The sequence below is a fragment of the Miniopterus natalensis genome, chromosome 19 (genome assembly GCF_054644295.1).
Source record: "Miniopterus natalensis isolate mMinNat1 chromosome 19, mMinNat1.hap1, whole genome shotgun sequence".
Taxonomy (NCBI): domain Eukaryota; kingdom Metazoa; phylum Chordata; class Mammalia; order Chiroptera; family Miniopteridae; genus Miniopterus; species Miniopterus natalensis.
The window spans coordinates 17,972,968-17,986,616 of record NC_142099.1 but is presented as its reverse complement, the minus strand read 5'-3'; the positions used below and the strand labels follow the sequence as shown (position 1 = coordinate 17,986,616).

The 13,649-nt window shown below is 40.5% G+C and overlaps 1 pseudogene; it reads left to right on the top strand.

Annotated features, from left to right (window-relative positions):
- Nucleotides 1–9,999: 9,999 nt before the first annotated feature.
- On the top strand, nt 10,000–10,741 carry LOC107543776 (small ribosomal subunit protein eS4-like; annotated as a pseudogene).
- The last annotated feature ends 2,908 nt before the right edge of the window (nt 10,742–13,649 follow it).

Sequence of the window (13,649 nt, the reverse complement as noted above, 5' to 3'; positions counted from 1 at the left end):
TCCTAGTGCCTAAGGTCAGATTCAATGTGTATCACCGAAAATATGCTCATTTGGGCTTGTTCTTAATGGTCCTTAAAGTAAATAGCCCTTCCTTTGTAAGTTATGTAGGTTGCTAAGATTACTGAATAATAATTTTAAATTTAAATTTAAATAATAATAAAATAAGCTTATTTGGGGGGGTATATGATATAGTAATATATAGTTACAGTTTTCTGGAAAGATTCTGTTTAGCAATTTTTCTTTGGATATTTTTCCATAAATTATACATATAGGTATAGGGGCATAGGTGTAAGTATGTGTGTGTAAGAGAGAGTATGTGTGAGTGTGTGTGTGTGTTGGGCTTTCTCTTTTTTTTTTTTTTTTTTAAATGGAATCAGGAAAGAAGCCAGACCTGAATGTGCAATAAAACCATTTTCCTATTGGCATGCTGAGATGCTGTTGCCAAATTCCTGAAGAAAATAAGCGTTTGAACTAAAGTAAAACACACCTCTTATGCAGCTACTGGAATCATGAACCTTCTAATTATAACAGTCGCCCTCACTTTTATGGTGTTTTACAGTTTCCAAAAGGCTTTTAAGAGCATTATGTCTTCTGGTGGACTTGTGCCAAAGCATGCTCTTGAGTCTAAGGTGCACCACCTTTTCTTGCATGGTCCAGAATCTCGGCAGAAAAGCTGCCAGAAGAGCACGAAAACAAATACCTTGAAAAAGTCTTGAAAGAATTCGAGATTGGAGGAAAGCATTAAATAGGCAATGTGCTCTCCATGTTGGCTTTAACACAGTGGGTGCTATTATATTTGGGGAGAAAAGCCCCCAAATAATCATCATTTAAATTAATTTAAAGCAAAATGCCTTCTAGGTCCATCCATGTCACAAATGGCCGAGTGAAGTAAGTCAGACAAAGACAAATACTATACAATTTTACTTACATGTGGAATTTTTTTAAAATGAACAAACAGAACAAAACAAATACAGACTCAGAAATAAAGAACAAACTGGGGTCACCAAAGTGGAGAGCTGGAGAAATGGATGAAAAATGAAAGGGATTACAATCCGATGACAGTGGGATAATCTGCACAGTGACAGATGGTTACTAGACTTAGTGTGGTGTTCACATCGAAAGATATATAAATATTGAATCACTATGTCGTGTGCTTGAAACTAATATAATGTATGCCAACTATACTTTAATAAAAAAAATTTAATAAGTTAATCTAAAGCAGCGGGAATCATCACCGCATCACACACAAGACGGGGGACCTCACTGGATAGTGCATATTGTTGATCTGCGTAACAAAAAAGAGAAAGGCTGGGAGAAAACAATTTTTGGAAGTTGTCCTGAACTCCTAGGATATGACCAAATTATGGTATAAATAATGAGGTTTCCTGTTTAATTCAATGGAGCTTAAATTTCCATGCCAATCTCCCAGGCAAAGTTGTGGGAGAAATAGATGAAGCAACAGAAAAAGAGACTATGTGACTTGACCTCAAACTGTAAAGGCAGTAAGAACAGGTACCTAGAGTGCCCTGTGGTGGAGCTACGGCTTGTAAAGATGGTTGTGATTATTTTGCAGTTAGGTTCACTGCATGGCATGAAAATCAACCAATGGCAATTTCTCACCTGCCCCTGAAAGAACTGCCTCATTTGAATGATACTCTTTGAACCGTACTCATAGAGAATCTGGTATGTGTAAGAGAATTCAAAGGAATACAGAGATTTCTCCTGACTTCAATGAAAATATGGCCTTGTTGAGGCAGTAAAGCAATTGCACATTTAAGAGGAACTAGCCAAAATATTCTCTGATATTCTCAGCGGGGCTGACATTGCTAACCTTGGTCAGGTCCAGGGACTTGAACATCCCTTTGCAATACCGTGTTCATGCAATGCCCGCTCCAGCGAGGGGCCTGGGATGCAATCCAAACATATCTGCAAGCTCCTCCCCTGACAGACAGCATGTGAGCTATATCGTGTGGTCCCCTTTTGGCCCGTGGCTGTGCAGTCTGCTTTTGTGTGTCAAAAGAGCAGTTTTGGTGTCCTTTTGCAGATGTTCTTGAGCTATGTGAAAATGCGATGATAGCAACATCTGTTCGTAAATAGCTGAAGAAAATATCTCAGTGCTTTTGATGATCCAACGGCACAGGGTCCTAGAGATCATTTAGAAACTCTCCCTCCGCACACATCCCTCATTTTTCACGTAAGGAAACACGGCTGCAGCAGGCTGGAGATGGAGGAAGACTGGAACCCAGATTGCTTGTCTCAGAGACACCGTAATTCTCACTAAAGCATGCTACTTTTTCCACATATCCCGCAGTGTCAATCTCAGGGGGTTAAGCACTAATATAGATATAAAAATTACGTTCAAAGGCTTTACTGCTTACAAGTAACTTCCACCCCCATTACTTCAATTGGGTCTCACCACAAAGAAAGCTGACACCTGGAAGGATTCAGTGACCTGCCCAGTGTCACTTAGCCAGGTGGTAACAGCGCCAGCCCTGCAGTCCAACTCCTTTGATTCCTGGTCTTCTTTGTTTCCTGGATTTAGCCCTGCCTTCCATCAAACGGGCTGATTACCAAGAAATGAAGTAGATCTTTCCACCGTGTCTGGCTGCTGAGGGGTCAACCTGAAAAGGATTGGTCCAGTTGGCAATTTACTCCAAGCTTTTCCCATGTTCTAATCTACTAATATCAACACTATAATTAAGTTTACTTTTAGGAAACTCCTGAGCAGGAAACTAACCAGAAGCCAGACGTTCTAGCCAATTCTTTCCCCCCTCCCCCCCTTTTCTTTTGGTGCTCTGAAATAGCTCGTTAATACACTTTTCATTATGTTAATACACAGTTATATAAATGGGTGGTTCACCCAGACACAATCACTAGATAAGCTATTTTTTTATCCGAAGCATCGTGGTCAAGGAGGAGGACAGGAGTGATCATATCAGGGTCTAAATCATGCCTCTTTTTCTAGATGTGCAATCCTGTCAGAGTCCTCCTTCATATAATGGAGGTAAAATTATAGCACACACGTTATAAAGCTGTTAAGAGAACTAAATGTGCTGATATTTATAAAGGGCTTAAAGTTGTACCAAGCCCACAGTGAACAATGAATGTTAGGTATTATTATTACTTATATAATGGGGAGTCACATTATCCTTATCTTACAAACAAGGAAACTGAAACTCAGAGAGGTCAGTGGTTTTCCTAAAGCCACAAACTCTTAATTGTCCTTATGGGAATTTATTTGCTCAAACCTTATTAAAGATTAATTGGTGTCAGGCTGGGAGCAAAAACAAGTGGTAGGAGGGGCAGAGGTGTGAAACAGGTTGGCCCTGCACCCATGTGTGGCATCTGAGAATCTAGAAAGAAGTGCCAACAGCAAATCAAGGCTCAGCTACAACAGGAGGGCACAAACACCCACACAAACGCCGCTTCTGGAGAACCCCGCTCAGGGGATCAGGGAGACTGTGCCACTGGGCCCCACAGGACACCTACTACATAAGGCCATCCTGCCAAGGCTGGAAGATGGAGCAGATCTATCTAATACATAGAAACAAACACAGAGAGGCAGCCAAAATTATGAGACAAAGAAACATGTCTTGAATGAAAGAACAGGGGACATCTCCAAGTAAAGCACTGAATGAAATGGAGGCAAGAAATCTACCAGCTACAAAGTCCAAAATGCTGGTTATAAGGATACTCAAGAAACTTAGTGAGAACTTCAACAAAGAGACGGGAAATGTAAAAAAGGACATCATAACTCTAAAATGAAGCAGTCAGAAATGAAGAGTTCGGTAGCTGAAATGAGGAATACCCTGAAAGGAGTCCACAGTGGAACAGATGGAGCAGACGATCACATCAGCTATCTGGAAGGCAAGGTAGCACAAATGCCCAATCAGAACAGCAAAAGGAAAAAATAATTTTGAAAAATGAGGCTCGTTTAAGGGACTTCTGGGACTACATCAGGCATAATCAGAAGGAGAGGAGAGAGGGCAAGGGACTGAAAATCTATTTGAAGAAATAAAAGCAGAAAACGTCCCTAACCTGGCAAAGGAAAAAGATATGCAAGTCCAAGAAGAAGAGAGACCCAAACAAGATGAACCTGAAGAGGCCCACACCAAGACATGTCGTATTTAAAACAGCCAAGGTTAAACACAAAGAGGGACTCTTTAAAGCAGCAAGAGACAGACAGTTACCGACCAGAAAGCTCCCATATAACTGTCAGCTGATTTCTCAACACAACTTTGCAGGCCAGGTGGATTGGCATGAAATATTCAAAGGGATGTAAAGTACTATATAGGCAGTATAATCAATAACATTGTAATCACTACGTATGATGCCAGGTAAGGATAGAATTACTGGGGGATCGGTTCACAAATTGCATAAGTATCTATGCTGTACACCTGAAACTAATATAAAACAATATTAAATGTCAACTGTAATTGAAAAAATAAAAAAAGAAATCATTTAGAACAGGTCTTGGCATGTGGCAAACCCTAAATAAATCTTAACCTTACTATTATTGCTAAATGGTTGTGGGGACTAATTTTGAGTTTCTGTATAACCCAAGGTCACTTCAGAGGTACCGAGGGCAGTTTCCGGAACTCACTTCACATAAATGCACAAGAGGGGAACAGTGAGCACGTAGAGAGAGATGTTATGGGCTACACCTGTTGCTTCTGAGAGAGGGATGTCAGGGCACTCGCTCAGAACCAACGGAGAGTCACTGGACTCAAAGCTGCCTGAGTCCGGCAAAACCCGGGAACCTGGCAGCGTGAGGCTGTGGGCCCTTAGAGTCCTGCTTCTCCTAAGACACTTTGGAACCAGTTGTGGAGAAGTCCCCTGATGGGCCATGGAGCACCAGAACTGTGCTCCGCGCCTAGAGGTGGGGCTGAGGTAGTGCTGTCTGCTTGCCATGAAGCTATTCCAGGAAGCAGGAGACTCTGGAATGACCCGGAGGGCCTTTCAAGAGCTGTTGACAGGAGCAACTGGGAGTTGCCACGGCCAGCAGCAAATGCTGTTGGGAGTCACGGCATGCAGCAATATAGAGAGGAATGGTCACCAGGAGCTGGGGCCACTGGCTTCTCCTATCATTGAGGGTGAAGACCCACCAAAGCTGGCACCATCAATAGCAATTTCTAAACGGCAGTGCTAGAAACTGCCCATGGAACGAATCCTCATTATTCCAAGCAGCAGACCCTAGGTCGGAACTGGAACATTTTATTGCTCAGGCGTTTCTGGCCCTCCTGGCTGTCAATTCAGTGGATCAAAGTGCTGATCATTGAACAGCAACTTTAGAGGGAACAGCATGTGCTTGGAACCAAAGACCTGGACTTGAATTCTGGATTTTCCATTCTGTGACCTTGGGTAAGTTCCATAATCCTCTGAGCTTCAGAGGATTTAATGAGCTAATACATATACATATATATATATATATGAAAATGCTTTATAACATGTGCAGTGCCAGGAAAATGAAAAACATTGTTATCATTATTTTTTCAGTATATTCCTCAATGGAGAGCAAAATTAGCAATTTTGCACCAGAAAACCTGAAGGTAATATAACCCCAGAAAATCTGAGCCGAGGCCCAAGCCAGCTTCAGAAACCTCTCGCAGAAACACAGCTAAAAGGATGGGGTGGAAAATGAGTCTCGCTAACGAATAGGACCAGATTCAAATCTGTGATCTCCAGCTCTTGGGCCTCTGCATAGATGTGGTACAAGTTTTCAGCTGCTTAATGTTCTTGAAATCCCATTTTGCTTCAAATGAACAACCACCTGAAAGTTTTTTGAAGAGGGTTCTTTAGGGAAAATTTAAGCATAGCATATCTGTGGTTGATCTGTCAGTAAAGTCCCTTCCAAAGGTCCTTGGGAAAACCAGAGGGCAGCAATATTGCAGCAGTTGGGAGAGAGGGACACATGACAAGCTGCCATCACAGCTGCTGTGTTGAGTCAGGACACCCTTCATACGTGCGTACTGGGGCTATGAGGGTGGCCATGCTCTCTGCCCTTCACCACCGGTCTGGAGGATCCCTGCTCACATCTCAGGGGCCGCACTACCTCTGTGCCTCCCTTGCCTTGGGCACCGTCTTCTGTTTTGGCAACGACTGGTGCTTCTGACAGACTCCATCTGCCTATCCACTTTGAGTTTCCACTGCACTGACATCTGGGATTTAAAACTATTCAATCTACTGTCAACAGAGCCTTCTTTAAAAAAGGGGGGGGGGGAGAGAAAGAAAGAAGAAAGAAAGATAGAGAGAGAGAGAGAGAGAGAGAGAGAGAGAGAGAGAGAGAGAGAGAGAGAGAGAGAGAGAAAGAAAGGAAGGAAGGAAGGAAGGAAGGAAGGAAGGAAGGAAGGAAGGAAGGAAGGAAGGAAGGAAGGAAGGAAGGAAGGAAGGAAGGAAGGAAGGAAAGGAAGGAAGGAAGGAAGGAAGGAAGGAAGGAAGGAAGGAAGAAAGAAAGAAAGAAAGAAAGAAAGAAAGAAAGAAAGAAAGAAAGAAAGAAAGAAAGAAAGAAAGAAAGAAAGAAAGAAAGAGTCAAGAAGTGATAGAACCCAAACACTATCTAAAATAAAACAGAGAAACATCATTATTTTTGTCTTGTTTTTTAAAATAGAGCTTTCCATCCCCCACTAGTTTATTCTATAATTAGAAAGGGTATTATGATCACCCTCTAAAAATCCTGTTTTTGTAATACTGAATTTACCATATGATATTAATTTAGGGAAAGAAAAAAAACAGGAAAGCAGCTACAGCACATAGAGTTCTGCAATGCAATACTATGGAGCTTCAGAGGCAAGAGGAATAACTGAAAAAAAAATAGTCTATTAATGTTTTCAGACATGAAAGTGATGAAATTGTTTAGTTTCAGTCCATATTGACTCTTGCCTGGACTATTGCAATATACTGAATTGCTTATCCTACTTTCCAATTTTCCCCTCCTCTGACTCAATCTCCAGAAGTTATTGTCCTGAATTCCAAGTCATATCATGCCCTTGGCCTGGTCAGAAGTGTTCAGTAAACCCTTATCACCTAAAAGAATGAAGGACTTCCCCCAAACTCAGTATCCAAGGCTCCCTCCGTCTTTTTCTACAGAGGTGACACTGTCTCCCCTAGGGGGAGTTTTTAGAATGTTGAGGGAATTCTCAGTGATCAAAACAACATAGAGCAATACTGACTTTTAGAAGGCTGGGGTCAGGGATACATAATCCCTAAAACGACAAAGAACCATCCACCCCAACATACCCATAGAGAAACTCTGAGCCTAACTTTTTAACTTTTCCTAACTTTATTTTCTCTTCCTTCTTCTGTCATATCCAACACTCCAGTCACCCTGACTAGTCCCATTTCTTTTCTTTTTTAAAATTTATTGATTGATTATAGGGAGGGAGGGAGGGAGGGAGGGAGGGAGGGAGGGAGGGAGGGAGGGAGGGAGGGATTGATTTGTGGTTCCACATATCGATGCATTCATTGGTTGCTTCCTGTATGTGCCCTGATAGGGGATCAAACTCACAACCTTGCTGTATGGGGTCAACACTCTAATCAACTAAGCTACCCGGCCAAGGCCCTGACTAGTCTCACTTCTAAGCTCAGAGGCTGTGCTCACACTAGTCCCATGTCTGAGATGCCCTTCCCAACCCACTGATCTTTGACACACTCTGACCTTCAAAACCCAGAATAAACTAGTCTTAGCCTGCAATTGACATTAATTTCTCCCAATTCTGTGGTCCCACATGACTTTGCTTATACCTCTGCTTTAGTACTTATTGTAGTCTGCCTAATATTAGTGCCTTTTTTATTACTCTTATCTCCACTACCAAATAATACATCCTTGAGGACAGGAACTACTTTATACAGCTTTATTACCTCAAACAATGGGCACTCACTTAGCATCTCACTGCCTGGTACTTAGTAGATTTGTTGAATTTAATTAAATTAAACTCATTATTTGTAAATATTTTCTCTGTCAAATTATATAATGATATTTTTTATTTTTTAATTACTAGTGGATTTAATATGTAAAGTCTTACTTCATTAGTTCTTCATGGACAAAAATCTGTTTAAGTAAATTGAAAAAAAAAAGGTTGGTTTTCTGCCCCTGTAACTTAGGGTTAAATTCTTTCAAAAGAAACAGCCAAAAGGAGTTAGTCTTCCAAAAGTCACAAGGAAAGGGAAAATGTAATTTTTTGGTGTTACCAGTGAGATCTTTGTGTACACACAGCTCCCCAAATGACTAAACTTTACAAATTTCAATTGACTTCAATTCAACTTTCCAAAAAAAAAAATTTTTTTTAAGTCACCTTTGGACCAGGATGAAACGTGGAAAATTTCAACTCAAAGTTAGACTTTTTTTTTTTTTTTCCTAGGAAGCTGTGAGCAAATGAAAACAAGATTTGGCGGGAGCATTCTACCACCTCAACCATAGGACGGGTCACTGCCAGCGCCATACTTGTTGATGAGACATTTGGCAAAAGGCCTGCTGTAGAAATACAGTCTGTGACTTTATTTTGCTGGACATTTCATCTGTGAAGATTTTCTTTTCCAGTTACAAAGTCCTCCCAAGAGGGACATAGCCACTTTTTGGAAACCTGTGAAGTGTTGGCAAGTCTTGCCCTGTTTACCATGGAAACTTGTGCTTGGATAGAATTACAGTGTATGACCTGGTACAAGCATAGATGAATGTTTGATGCCTGCTATTTTCTCTTCATGTTGATTTGGAAATTATAAATCACAGGACCAGATCAAATAGCTTTGATCTTTCCAGTTCATCTGTTCATTGTGGCATATGGTCATACCTGCATAGACTTGAAAATACATTGGCAGATAACAGAATGTGTTATGATTAAAATGTAGGAGTTTGGTTCTGATTAACGGCATTGCCTGGAAAAGGAGTAGACTATTTGTAAACATGGATGATTTAATATCTGTTTATCTGTTGTTCTTTCTTAGAGAGTTCTAAGTATCATATAGCTTTGAAATTGCATTGACAGGTTCTTGGGTTTTTTAATGAGAAAGAAAGAAATTAATTAGCTCTGACTGCAAGCAGATATTATCTGCTTTCCTCTAAATAGCTGTTTAAAGCATCTGGCCCAGGATTGTGTAAGACATTTGTTTTTATATCTTTGGGAAATAGTTAACTGTCTAGTTCAGGACCTCATCACTTCTTGCCTGGATTACTGCAATAGTTTCTAACTTGATCCCCGACCATGGTTTCTGCACCCCACCCTCAAGTCATTTGCCACACTCCTCCCTACTGGTACTGTCATTCAAAACACAGATCTGATCCCCCCAATCCAATGGCTAAAATCCTTCAAAGGTTTTAGGAGAGCTTTTAGGAGACAGTGTCAAATTACGTAGTATGACATGCAAAGTTCTATCCTAGCCTCCCTCCGGGCCCCACTTTCACTCTGTATTCCACTGTGCCATGTGTCACACTGTCAGTTATCACTCATATGTGTTGCCTCGCCTTAGAACCATTTGTTCCCATGCATATAATGTCACTTCTAGAATTCCCTGCCCTTCCCATACCTTGCTTCTATTCATCTTTCAGGTCCTAGATCACTTTCTCCAGAAACTAACCCAAAGTTTCTCATCTAGAAAAGGTGCCCCCCCCCCCCCCCAAGTGCTCCAGCAAACTTGTACATTTCTGCAGGATGGCAGCTGTCACACAGCCCTGCGTTTTAATAGCAGGGAAGTTCCAAGAAACCAGACTTTATCCAGAGCCTTACAAATACTCTGGTATGTAGAAGGTACTCAATAAAAATTGGTCAAGTTATAAATGAGCAAAAGGATGAAGGAAGGAATTAAATGTGGACATTTACAATGTACTTGTTTTACTTTTAGATACAGATCTTGAATTTGCCCTTTGGAAAGGATCTCGGAAATTTTTTTTTTTCACTTTCTACCATTTTGAGGAAACAAAGTAGATTTAAGAACCAAGTTGAACACAAAGAAAGTTTAGATGAGCTAAAAAGAATTGAAATTTCTCTTTTTGTGGCTAGCACAGCCATGGCTCTCTGTCCCAAGAAGCACATGAAGCGCGGAGCGGCTCCAAAGCATTGGGTGTGGATAAGCTGACTGGTGTGTTTGCTTCTCGCACACCTACCAGCCCCCCCAAGCTGGGAGAATGCCTCCCTCTCATCGTTTTCTAAACAGACTTCTGTATGCTCTGAAGGGAGGTGAGGTCAAGACCTGTCTGCAGCAGTTCATTGATATTGATGGTAGGGTCTGAATGATATAACCTACCCTCTGGTTTAACAGGTATCTCAGCATTGACAAGACCAAAGAGAATTTCAGTCTCTTCTGTACACCAAAGGTCGCTTGGCTTTCCATCATATTACACGTGAGGAAGCCAAGCACAAGTTGTGCAAAGTGAGAAGGATCTTTAAGGACACAAGAGGAATCCCTCATCCGGTGACCTGAGATGCTCACACCAACCCTTACCCTGATCCCCTCATCAAGGTGAATGGCACCATTCGGATTGATTTGGAAACTGGCAAGGTTACTGATTTCACAGGGAACCTGTGTGCAGTTACTGGAGGTGCTAGCCTGGGAAGAATGGGTGTGATCCCCAACTGAGAGAAACACCCTGGTTCTTTTAATGGGTTCATGTGAAACATGGCAAAGGCAACAGCTTTGTTATTGGCAAAGGTGACGACCCATGGATTTCTCTTCCCAGAGGGAAAGGGATCCAGCTCACCATTGCTGAAGGAGAGACAAGAGACTGACAGCTGGACAGAGTGCTGGGTAAAATGATCTCCAGGTGATGTGATTGTTAGGGTCTTTGTACTTAATTAAAAACAATATGGCATAATTTAAATTTTTAAAAAAACAAGCCCTGGCTGAGTTGCTCAGTTGGTTGGAGCGTGATCCTGGCGCACCAAAAGACTGTGGGTTTGATTCCTGGTCAGAGCACACACCTAGGTTTTGTGGGTTCAGTCCCTGGTCAGAGCACATACAGGAGACAACAGATCGATGTTTCTCTCCTTCTCTCTCTCCTTCCCTCTCTTTCTAAAAATCAATAAACATATCTTGGAGTGAACATTAAAAAAAAATTGAAAATGGCACAAATGATTTAAGAACTAAATATGAATTATTTATGTAGTCATCATTCAAATAACTTCTGACCCTTTGCACTGTGTACATTATATTGACCAACTCAGGGCAACTAAAACGTCAACTATAGTTTGTGACCAATAAGCCACCTCCAGCCATCCCATAGATGTAATTTTCAGAATAAAATCATCTTAAAAAATATAAATACAGAAGAATTAACACAAGTGATCTTCTTTAGCACTTTTAGTAAAAAGTATGTTATTAACTTGAACCAACAATAGGGTTTGTAATTCCCCCTGAGATTTGAAACAATCTGCTTGCAGGATTGTGACTTTCCACTTAAAAAAAAAAATCCTGCATATGCATCGAAGTTCCAAGAACTCAATCTTTAATTCTAGCAGCAATAAATCCAGCTCCAGTCCAGAACATGTACTTCCTGGCATCTTCCACATAGGCTCCAAGGAATAAAAGCAGTGTCTGAAATCAGCCTTCTATGTTGAAAAAAACATCTAGAGTGTAGTATGAAGTACAACAGACTTTCTAGCCCCAAAATACATCCCTCCCTGACCCCCACCCTTACTGTCAATGCCTGAAATTGCTTTAACAAACAGAAACATACAATAAGAGAAAATAAGGCTTAAGATGTCCAAGAGATTACCCACTGACAAATTCATAAGGCCTATTATATTTCCCTTTTTGCCTTCTGTGCCGGGAAGCTCGAGAGTTTACTGTTCAATTGTAGTAACACTTCTCTAATTTTTGCTTCAGTTAGAAATTTCTTTTTTCTTTTTCTGTATTTTATGAACTAGATATTTGTGGCCCCCACAGTTCATATATTAAAGGTCTAATTCCCAGTATGGCTGCGTTTGGAGAAGGGAGCCTCCAAGGAAGCAATTAAGGTTAAATGAGGTCATAAGGGTGATTCCCGGATCCAATAGGATTAGTGTTCTTACAAGAAGAGACACCAGAGAGCTGGCACACTCTGCTTCTCTCCCCCTCCTTTCCTCCCTCCCTCTCTGCACATGCACCAAGGAAAGGCCTTGTGAGGACATAGTAAGAAGGCAGCCAGGAAGAGAACTCTCACCAGAAACCAAATCATCCTGAACCTTGATCTTGGACTTCTGGCCTCCAGAACTATGAGAAAATTAATTTCTGTTGTTTAAACCACCCAGTCCACAATATTTTGTTGTGGCAGCCCAAGCTGATGATTACATATACGATCCCTGTCTTCTCTTTTTTTATCTGTCTCTTTACCGTTTCCCTGGCAACCAGTCCCTAGGCTCTGGTCACCACAAACTCTGCTGTGCTGCATCTCTCACCATGCATGAAGGCTTTGAAAAAAATATTCCAGAAAGTGAAAGACACTAAGGAGGAGAATAACTGAGCACAGTAATTTGGGGGCTGCATTCAATCTATGTTTACAACCTTAACATTAGCCTTGTCTAAAACTTTCAACAATAAAGATAATTTTTTTTTAAAAAAAGTGTACTCTATAATTTCATTTAAAAAAACAATAATAACTTTTTTCCTTATTAGATAAGTGTTCAGTTCTATAAGTGATGTTTCTGTAAAATTGGCAAAATTAACAAGTGTGCTCCTGTGGCCTGATTTCATGGGATGGTGTGTCCTTATTGGACACCAGAACAATCTCCTCCCATCCCATTTCCTTACTTTTCCTGTTTTTAATGTGATTAGCCCAGTCTCACTCCATTCTCAGGCCTTTCCGTCCTAATACATTATCAGCAAGTGATCTCAATATGGCCTATTTCTCTGCTGTCATTCATTTTAATTTGTGAAAACTAGGTTCTCATAAGATATACTCCAGATAGCTATCCTATAAGCCTTATAAACAATAAGATAATCTAAGAGAAGTATAGATGCTTAGAGGTATAACAAGGCTAATAGTGTTCAATTAATAGTTTTTGGCCAAGAAAAAAAGTCATCGATTCAGATAACAAGCATTTCCTCTACAGCGTACATGCTTAAAACGTTCTTTAAAAATTCTCCCTGAGAGCTAAAATATTCTTTATTTGCATTGCATGACAAATTATGCCACTGGAAATGAGTCCATTTTGACTTTTCCTTTTTTAGGTATAGAAGCAAAGAAATGTCACATTTACTTACTTAAAATTCTATTTGGACATTTTTACCAAAATAAATAAATAAATAAATAAGTAAATCTAAAAAGTGGTTGAACTTTATAGATTCCTGTGCGGATAGACTTCAATGAGAGGTAATGTTAGTGAAACCCAGTAAAAATAATAAATGAGCTTAAATGTGATTTGAAAATACTTTGAGTGACTAAAAAAAATTCTTTAAAATCTTCTGGATGAGCTTGTCAAGAATAGCCTTCTGGGCCATTAAAAACTGAATAAAGTTAAAAGACTCAAGATGCAACAGTGCCCAAATATAGAACAGCCAGGTCCACTTAGCTGTCAAGCTTGGATGCAAGTGTGCCTCTATACACGGCTCTAGAAAACATCATTAGTCAGAAAAGTGAGCACCAGACCTCACTAATTTAAGAATTAAAGTACTTAGAGTTTTCTAGAAATGCCCAAAAAGGTGTTTCATGGGATCCCCAATACAGGCCTTTCTAGTTTTCA